The sequence below is a fragment of the Cherax quadricarinatus genome, chromosome 64 (assembly GCF_038502225.1).
Source record: "Cherax quadricarinatus isolate ZL_2023a chromosome 64, ASM3850222v1, whole genome shotgun sequence".
Taxonomy (NCBI): Eukaryota; Metazoa; Arthropoda; class Malacostraca; order Decapoda; family Parastacidae; genus Cherax; species Cherax quadricarinatus.
In genome coordinates, this window is record NC_091355.1 from 790515 (window position 1) to 800514 (window position 10000).

Here is a 10000-nt window from a genome sequence, read left to right on the forward strand (position 1 = left end):
ACCAAACATTCACTGAGTTACAATTTCCTTCTTTTTTCATCAAAGACTGCAAGAAAAGAGCTCTTCAGATCATCAATTCTCCACGCATCAACACCGCTCCCAACAAAGTTATAATTCTTCCCAACAGCCAGGTTGCACTAAACGTCTCAAAAGTACTTTCACAAGCTAACACCAGAGTCGCCATCGCTTCTACCACTTCAATAAAGGATCTAACCAGGACAAAACCCAACCACCACGAACCAGTCAATGCAGGAGTTTACACTATACCCTGTGGAGGCTGTGACAAGATCTACGTAGGTGAAACAGCAAGAAACCTCGACACCCGCCTCAATGAACACATATACGCATGTAGGAACGACAACTTAAACAACGCCTGTGTACAACACCGAAATTCCACCAATCATCTTATGAAATTCAGAGACGCCCAATTAGTGATAAAAGAAACTAATTTCCGCACACGCAAGTGCCTTGAATCAGCACTGATCGCTGTTTCCAATACAATTAAACAAAACAACGGCAGCTTCACCATCTCCGAAGTCTTAGCAAGAATCCTCCTGAAAACAGTAAACCCTGCCATCACATAGTCTCTCCTGTTATACTACACAAAGCACAGAGAGTGAACACTGAAACAACCTGCCTCATTCCAGTTTATATTTGTCCAACCTATTTTTATGTTACCCAAGTAATAGCTTTTATATCCTTTTACTCATGTACGAATTAATTGCTTTTGTCACTACCACTACTACTACTACTACCTCCACTAGTGAACATCGGAATGGTACCTCACTAGTATTCACCTCACTCTGAGCCTTTATATACCCTCTGTGTCCATGTATTGTTTGTAATGGCTTGATAAAGCTCCTGGAGAGCGAAACGTTGCCACAATAAATGTCACATTAGTTGCACTTGTGTCCTTTTACTTTTCAATAGAGAAATTCCAAGCGCTTTCGTGACTACTCACATTATCAAGGTTCCTTGATAATGTGAGTAGTCACGAAAGCGCTTGGAATTTCTCTATTCTTTCAGAGTGGTTGTTTTGCATATTTTGAAATCACCTGTTTACTGTGATCTTATTGCATATATATATATATATATATATATATATATATATATATATATATATATATATATATATATATATATATATATATATATATATATATATATATATATATTAGTAGTAGTATTTCTGTTACTGCTAGTATAATTATTATTATTAATTATTAAAATTATTTATAATAATTCATTAATAGAATTATTATTTATTTTATTGTTTTTATCATTTATTATTACTATTATGATAATTATAATTATTATTATTTATATCATATATTATTATAATCATTATCAACATCTGCTTAAATCGTATATATTATCATTATTATTGCTATTTCAATCATTATTGCTACTTTTATTATTATTATTATTATTATTATTATTATTATTATTATTATTATTATTATTATTATAATTATAAATAATTTAATTTTTAAGCGCCATTGAGGGAAGAATTTTTGACAGTTATGTGAATGTGGGTGAGTGTGAGTTAGACCTGCCTAGCATGGGACAGTAGGCCTACTGCCCTGTTTTCTCCTTCCTATGTTCCTATCTCAGGTTTTGAAGCAACTGATATAGCAATTAGAATTAGAATTAACAAAGAGCCTATGTGGTTCTTCTGGAAATATCATGACTTAAAAAGAGCCTTTATTTGATACCCTGGGTATTCAGTTAATACCCTGGGTATTCAGTTAATACCCTGGGTATTCAGTTAATACCCTGGGTATTCAATTAATACCCTGGGTATTCAGTTAATACCCTGGGTATTCAGTTAATACCCTGGGTATTCAATTAATACCCTGGGTATTCAATTAATACCCTGGATATTCAGTTAATACCCTGGGTATTCAGTTAATATCCTGGGTATTCAATTAATACCCTGGGTATTCAGTTAATACCCTGCATATTCAGTTAATACCCTGGGTATTCAGTTAATATCCTGGGTATTCAATTAATACCCTGGGTATTCAGTTAATACCCTGGGTATTCAATTAATACCCTGGGTATTCAATTAATACCCTGGATATTCAGTTAATACCCTGGGTATTCAGTTAATACCCTGGATATTCAGTTAATACCCTGGGTATTCAGTTAATACCCTGGGTATTCAATTAATACCCTGGGTATTCAGTTAATACCCTGGGTATTCAGTTAATACCCTGGGTATTCAATTAATACACTGGGTATTCAATTAATACCCTGGATATTCAGTTAATACCCTGGGTATTCAGTTAATATCCTGGGTATTCAATTAATACCCTGGGTATTCAATTAATACCCTGGGTATTCAGTTAATACCCTGGGTATTCAATTAATACCCTGGGTATTCAGTTAATACCCTGAGTATTTAATTAATACCCTGGGTATTCAATTAATACCAGTGTATTAAATTAATACCCTTGGTATTAAATGATTTATCTGCCCACGCAAACCAAAAAATATATATGTAAATACACATATACACATATACACATATACACATATGTATACTCGAGCACACAAATGTTTATGTATACTCCATACATATGAAAGTGCACATCTGTGCAGAAATACGTACTCACATACACACACATGTATGCATAGTTATGTATGTTCCTAAACTGGAATTTTATGATATCCCTACACTATTCCTTTTACAAACATCGAGGTAGATGAGGCTGGGCTTGTAGAATATGGGGATGCGACCATAATATAAATGTTTATGAGAATTTGTGTATTTCGTGTATTAAGGTTTGTGTCACACTGTTATTGTTGTGTAAGTGTGTGTGTGTGTGTATGTGTACTCACCTAGTCGTGGTTGCAGGGGTCAAGTCGCAGCTCGTGGCCCTGTCTCTTCACTGACCACTACTGGGTCACTCTTCCTGCTCCATGAGCTTTATCATACCTCTGCTTAAAGCTATGTATGGATCCTGCCTCCACTACCTCACTTCCCAAACTATTCCACTTCCTGACTACTCTGTGACTGAATAAATACTTCCTAACATCCCTGTGATTCATCTGAGTCTTCAACTTCCAACTGTGTCCCCTTGTTGCTGCGTCCCATCTCTGGAATATTCTGTCTCTGTCCACCTTGTCAATTCCTCTCAGTATTTTGTATGTCGTTATCATGTCCCCCCTATCTCTCCTGTCCTCCAGTGTCGTCAGGTTGATTTTCCTTAACCTCTCCTCGTAGGACATACCTCTTAGCTCTGGAACTAGTCTTGTTGCAAACCTTTGCACTTTCTCTAGTTTCTTTACGTGCTTGGCTAGGTGTGGGTTCCAAACTGGTGCCGCATACTCCAATATGGGCCTAACGTACACGGTGTACAGGGTCCTGAACGATTCCTTATTATGATGTCGGAATGCTGTTCTGAGGTTTGCTAGGCGCCCATATGCTGCAGCAGTTATTTGGTTGATATGCGCTTCAGATGTGCCTGGTGTTATACTCACCCCAAGATCTTTTTCCTTAAGTGAGGTTTGTAGTTTCTGGTCTCCTAGACTGTACTCCGTCTGCGGTCTTCTTTGCCCTTCCCCAATCTTCATGACTTTGCACTTGGTGGGGTTGAACTCCAGGAGCCAGTTGCTGGACCAGGTCTGCAGCCTGTCCAGATCCCTCTGCAGTTCTGTATGTGTGTGTATATATGTGTGTGTGTGTGTGTGTGTGTGTGTGTGTGTGTGTGTGTGTGTGTATGTGTGTGTGTGTGTGTGTGTGTGTGTGTGTGTGTGTGTGTATGTGTGTGCACTTACCTAATTGTGGCTGCAGGGGTTGATTCATAGCTCCTGGCTCCTCCTCCGTGCGAGTCTGTGTGTTTATGTGTGTATGTGTGTGTGTGTGTGTGTGTGTGTGTGTGTGTGTGTGTGTGTGTGTAAAATCTGGATTCCATCGACCTACTCCTGTGCGTCTTGTCTGTTGGGGTCGATATTCTCTCCCCTCCCCTCTCCCTTGCAGGCTCCCCTCCCCACTCCCCTCTCCCCTCCCCACTCCCCTCCAGCACCCAGGTCGATGACAGGTACAAAATGAAGTTCCTTCCCTATAAGTCTGCAGAATTAATATTCATTTTATGAATAATACCATTCACTGAGCGCATTCATACTGCCACCCCCCTTCCCTTCTCTCCCTCCCTTCATCCCCTCCCTCTCTCCTTTCCTCCCTCCTCCTCCATCACTTCCTCCCCTCCCTCTCTCCCTCCACTCTCTCTCTATTCCTCTCCCTCCCCTCCCTCTACACCTCTCCCTGTCCTCCTCTCTACACCTCTCCCTTTCCTCTCTCCCTCCTCTCTCTATATCTCTCCCTTCCCTCCCTCTACGCCTGTCTCTTTCCTCCCTCTCTCTGCACCTTTCTCTTCCCTTCTCTCTTTCTACACCTCTCCCTTCCTTTCCCTCTACACCTCTCCTTTCCCTTCTCTCTCTACATCTCTCCTTTCCCTTCTTCTCACTTCACCTCTTCCTTTCCTCCCTCTCTCTACACCTCTCCCTTTAATCCCACTCTCTATACACCTCTCCCTTTCTTCCCACTCTTTCTACACCTCTCCCTTTCTTCCTTCCCACTGCACCTTTCCTCGTCCTTTCTTCTCAGAGCTCTGAGTGACAGCCTATCAGCTCAGAGCTGAGTGACAGCCTCTCAGCTCAGAACTGAGTGACAGCCTCTCAGCTCAGAGCTGAGTGACAGCCTCTCAGCTCAGAGCTGAGTGACAGCCTCTCAGATCAGAGATCAATGACAACATCTCAGATCAGAGATCAGTGACAGCATCTCAGATCAGAGATCAGTGACAGCATCTCAGATCAGATCTCAGTGACAGCACCTCAGATCAGAGGTGAGTGACAGCACCTCAGATCAGAGGTGAGTGACAGCATCTCAGATCAGAGCTCAGTGACAGCATCTCAGATCAGAGCTCAGTGACAGCATCTCAGATCAGAGCTCAGTGACAGCACCTCAGATCAGAGGTGAGTGACAGCACCTCAGATCAGAGCTGAGTGACAGCCTCTCAGCTCAGAGCTGAGTGACAGCATCTCACATCAGAGCTCAGTGACAGCATCTCAGATCAGAGCTCAGTGACAGCACCTCAGATCAGAGGTGAGTGACAGCCTCTCAGCTCAGAGCTGAGACCAGTCTCCCAGCTCAGAGCAGAGACCAGTCTCCCAGCTCAGAGCTGAGACCAGTCGCCCAGTTCAGAGCTGAGACCAGTATCTCAGCTCAGAGCTGAGACCAGTCTCTCAGCGACGTTTTTTTTTTGTGTTTGTTGCTCCATTCGATTCTGTTTTTGTTTCGAGTTTAAATGCTTTTGCAATAAGCTTTACACAGAGTTGAGGATGACTTGATAAAGCTCTACACGGCACGAAGCAAGACTTGATAAAGCTCTACACGGCACGAAGCAAGACTTGATAAAGCTCTACACGGCACGAAGCAAGACTTGATAAAGCTCTACACGGCACGAAGCAAGACTTGATAAAGCTCTACACGGCACGAAGCAAGACTTGATAAAGCTCTACACGGCACGAAGCAAGACTTGATAAAGCTCTACACGGCACGAAGCAAGACTTGATAAAGCTCTACACGGCACGAAGCAAGACTTGATAAAGCTCTACACGGCACGAAGCAAGACTTGATAAAGCTCTACACGGCACGAAGCAAGACTTGATAAAGCTCTACACGGCACGAAGCAAGACTTGATAAAGCTCTACACGGCAAGAAGCATGACTTGATAAAGCTCTATACACAAAAAATGATGACTTGATAAAGCTCTAAACACAACGAAGCATGACTTGATAAAGCTCTACACACAACGAAGCATGACTTTATAAAGCTTTACACACAACTAAACGTTGTTCCAATTAAAAGCTTATTTCGCAGCTGGTGTCTCCTCTTCAGTAATGGGAGAAGACAGATGGTAGTTACACTGGGAGGACCGTGCTAATCACCTAGCGTAACAAGAAAGGTTCTATAAGGCTCGATCCTCCGACCGGTTTCGTTCATTAACATACATGATAGCCATAACGAACCTCTGTATTCACTGTTCTCGGAGTGCGTTGGTGTTGGTCAAAATGGGGCTCTCGATCTAGGGAATTGGAGATACCATTCCCATTTTCCAGAGTCGTATCAGATGGCCTCCCCATGTCCCAGGTGCTGCACAAGGCCATTGTTGCTCTGATCACCAGGTAAAAGTTTCAATCCTACCATGACACTGATTTCGCATATTCGGCTACCATGAAGGCAGCAGCAGCAGCCACCATGAAGACAGCAGCAGCAGCTACCATGAAGACAGCAGCAGCAGCTACCATGAAGACAGCAGCAGCAGCTACAACTAACAACAGTAAAACCAGTTATTTCCTTGTATTTAGAATATTTGTTGTCACTGGTCAGTGAAGAATAACTCTTAAGGCATAAATCTGCAATTTTTAAAGACTTTCATTTTGATTAAATCCGTTCTGAAGGAACAGTGTTGAGTTATGAAAATATAATGTTTACCATTTTACCTATTCTGACCTTTACATCATAGTTAGGATAATTGCCTAGAATAGTTCTCAGAGTTTTAAATCTGTCTCCACGCTGATATTTTATATATATTTTTTTTTTGTAAAGCTGTCAGCATACACGAGGCAGTGATCTCTAGATATTTAAGAGACACAAGAGTAAATAGGTCTGTCAGTAATCTCTAATTTGCGAAGTTTGTTTTTAGATCTGCGTCAACGGGTCTGGAAAACAGATAAGTTGATAAACGAGTCACTAGTGCAGCCCATGGGAAGCCAGCCGGTGACAATTTTCAGTATTGGGCCAAGTCATTGGCTGGCAAAATGCTCTCAGAATACACATACTCAAACGATTGTCTCATTTATCAACTTTCAAATAAGTGTTTATTAGTCTCTCAAACCACTATGCATTTCTTTGTACAAGTTATCAAAGATTACCACGAGAAGATTTGGTTAGTCAGCAGAGTTGTGATTGTTTCTGGGAGTATCTGATACGGATTTTAGCAAGGCGTTGATTAACATAGTAAACAATGTGGGGCTCGATACATTGCCTTGAGGAATGCCAAGTGGCCATCACTTTAGTGTCACTTTCATTGTCCTGATAAAAAGGGCAGCGAATATTCTGTTGTGATCCAGTGAGGCAATTGGTCACCAGTGTCATTTGTAGCTTCTTCATAGTAGTGACATTCTGGGACTGTGGTGTACTGTTTAAGGTCTGTGGTGTACTGTTTAAGGTCTGTGGTGTACTGTTTAAGGTCTGTGGTGTACTGTTTAAGGTCTGTGGTGTACTGTTTAAGATCTGTGGTGTACTGTTTAAGGTCTGTGGTGTACTGTTTAAGGTCTGTGGTGTACTTTTTAAGGTCTGTGGTGTACTGTTTAAGGTCTGTGGTGTACTGTTTAAGGTCTGTGGTGTACTGTTTTAGGTGTGTGGTGTACTATTTTAGGTCTGTGGTGTACTATTTTAGGTGTGTGGTTTACTAGTTTAGGTCTGTGGTGTCCCATCCTAGGTCTGTGATGTATCATCCTAGCTGTGTGGTGTCTCATCCTAGCTCTGTGGTGTAACATCCTAGCTCTGTGATGTATCATCCTAGCTCTGTTTTTCCTTTCTTAGCTCTGGTGTATCATCCTAGCTCTGTGGTGTCCCATCCTAGCTCTGTGGTGTATCATCCTAGCTCTGTGGTGTACCATCCTAGCACTGTGGTGTATCATCCTAGCTCTGTGGTGTATCATCCTAGCACTGTGGGGCACATTCTGTGGTTGAATCTCTGCTACACACCTCCTCTCCTCCAAAATATTTAACCTTGATCACCCTTACAAGTTTCTATCTTCTTGGCTCCCATCATACCTACTCGTGAAGCTGTGTATGGCTCCCTGTGTGTATGTGTGTGTGTGTGTGTGTGTGTGTGTATGTGTACTATAACATGCTTTACAAAGCTGTATCTCACAAAGTGAGCTTCATTAATTCAAAGACTCGTAAAACACTCTGAGCTCACTATTACCTAAACGCCCGTTTTAGTGTATATGAATTTTGCATGTTAATGGTATCCCGGACTAAATAGCGCACGCAATCTGCATAGCGAAAAGAATTTGCATAGCGAAATCTGCATAGCTAACATAATCTGTATAGACTAGCTTCCCCTTCCCCCCCCTCCGCCGCGAGCCCCTCCTTGTTAGCAATGGTAACCCCCCCTTCCATCTCCTAGCCACCCCTCCCTAAGATAAAACATCTACCCATCCACGAGCCAAGTACTATCCTCACTTCTTATTCATTTGCCCATCTCTCTTAGCCTCTTCATCCTCCTCCTCTTCCTCTTCAACTGCCGCCTACGCCTCCTTCTTCTCCTCCTCCGTTCCTTCTTCTCCGGTATCCTCCCTCTTCTCACTCCCCTTCCCCCTCCTCTCTTGTCTCCGTCAAACTACTCTTTTCCTTCCTTCCCTCGTTCCATCCTGCCACATTATCTAACTCCAGCACTGCTGGAAGGAAACCTCTGAAGTGTCGTAGCTCCTGAACCCGTAGTGGAATGTTTGATGATATCCTCATCACGCTACTGAAGTCTCCCAGCTCAGGCTGACACATTTCAGTAGTTAATATATGAAACTCATCCTGTGTGATGGAATATGACAGTGAAATATAGCTAGCTTTTGTTCCCACAATGTAACTGTCATATAGAATAGTGTAGCAACACACTACTGGTGTTTCCGCAATGTAACTATCATATAGAATAGTGTAGCAACACACTGCTGGTGTTCCCACAATGTAACTATCATATAGAAAAGTGTAGCAACACACTGCTGGTGTTCCCACAATGTAACTATCATATAGAATAGTGTAGCAACACACTGCTGGTGTTCCCACAATGCAACTATCATACAGAATAGTGTAGCAACACACTGCTGGTGTTCCCACAATGTAACTATCATACAGAATAGTGTAGCAACACACTGCTGGTGTTCCCACAATGTAACTATCATACAGAATAGTGTAGCAACACACTGCTGGTGTTCCCACAACGTAACTATCATATAGAATAGTGTAGCAACACACTGCTGGTGTTTCCACAATGTAACTATCATACAGAATAGTGCAGCATCACACTTCTGGTGTTCCCACAATGTAACTATCATGAATAATAGTGTAGCAACACACTGCTGGTGTTCCCACAATGTAACTATCATATAGAATTGTGTAGCAACACACTGCTGGTGTTCCCACAATGTAACTATCATATAGAATAGTGTAGCAACACACTGCTGGTGTTCCCACAATGTAACTATCATATAGTATAGAGTAGCAACACACTGCTGGTGTTCCCACAATGTAACTATCATATAGAATAGTGTAGCAACACACTGCTGGTGTTCCCACAATGTAACTATCATATAGAATAGTGTAGCAACACACTGCTGGAGTTCCCACAATGTAACTATCATATAGAATAGTGTAACAACACACTGCTGGTGTTCCCACAATGTAACTATCATATAGAATAGTGTAGCAACACACTGCTGGTGTTCCCACAATGTAACTATCATATAGAATAGTGTAGCAACACACTGCTGGTGTTCCCACAATGTAACTATCATATAGAATTGTGTAGCAACACACTGCTGGTGTTCCCACAATGTAACTATCATATAGAATAGTGTAGCAACACACTGCTGGTGTTCCCACAATGTAACTATCATATAGTATAGAGTAGCAACACACTGCTGGTGTTCCCACAATGTAACTATCATATAGAATAGTGTAGCAACACACTGCTGGTGTTCCCACAATGTAACTATCATATAGAATAGTGTAGCAACACACTGCTGGAGTTCCCACAATGTAACTATCATATAGAATAGTGTAACAACACACTGCTGGTGTTCCCACAATGTAACTATCATATAGAATAGTGTAGCAACACACTGCTGGTGTTCCCACAATGTAACTATCATATAGAATAGTGTAGCAACACACTGCTGGTGTTCCCACAATGTAACTATCATATAA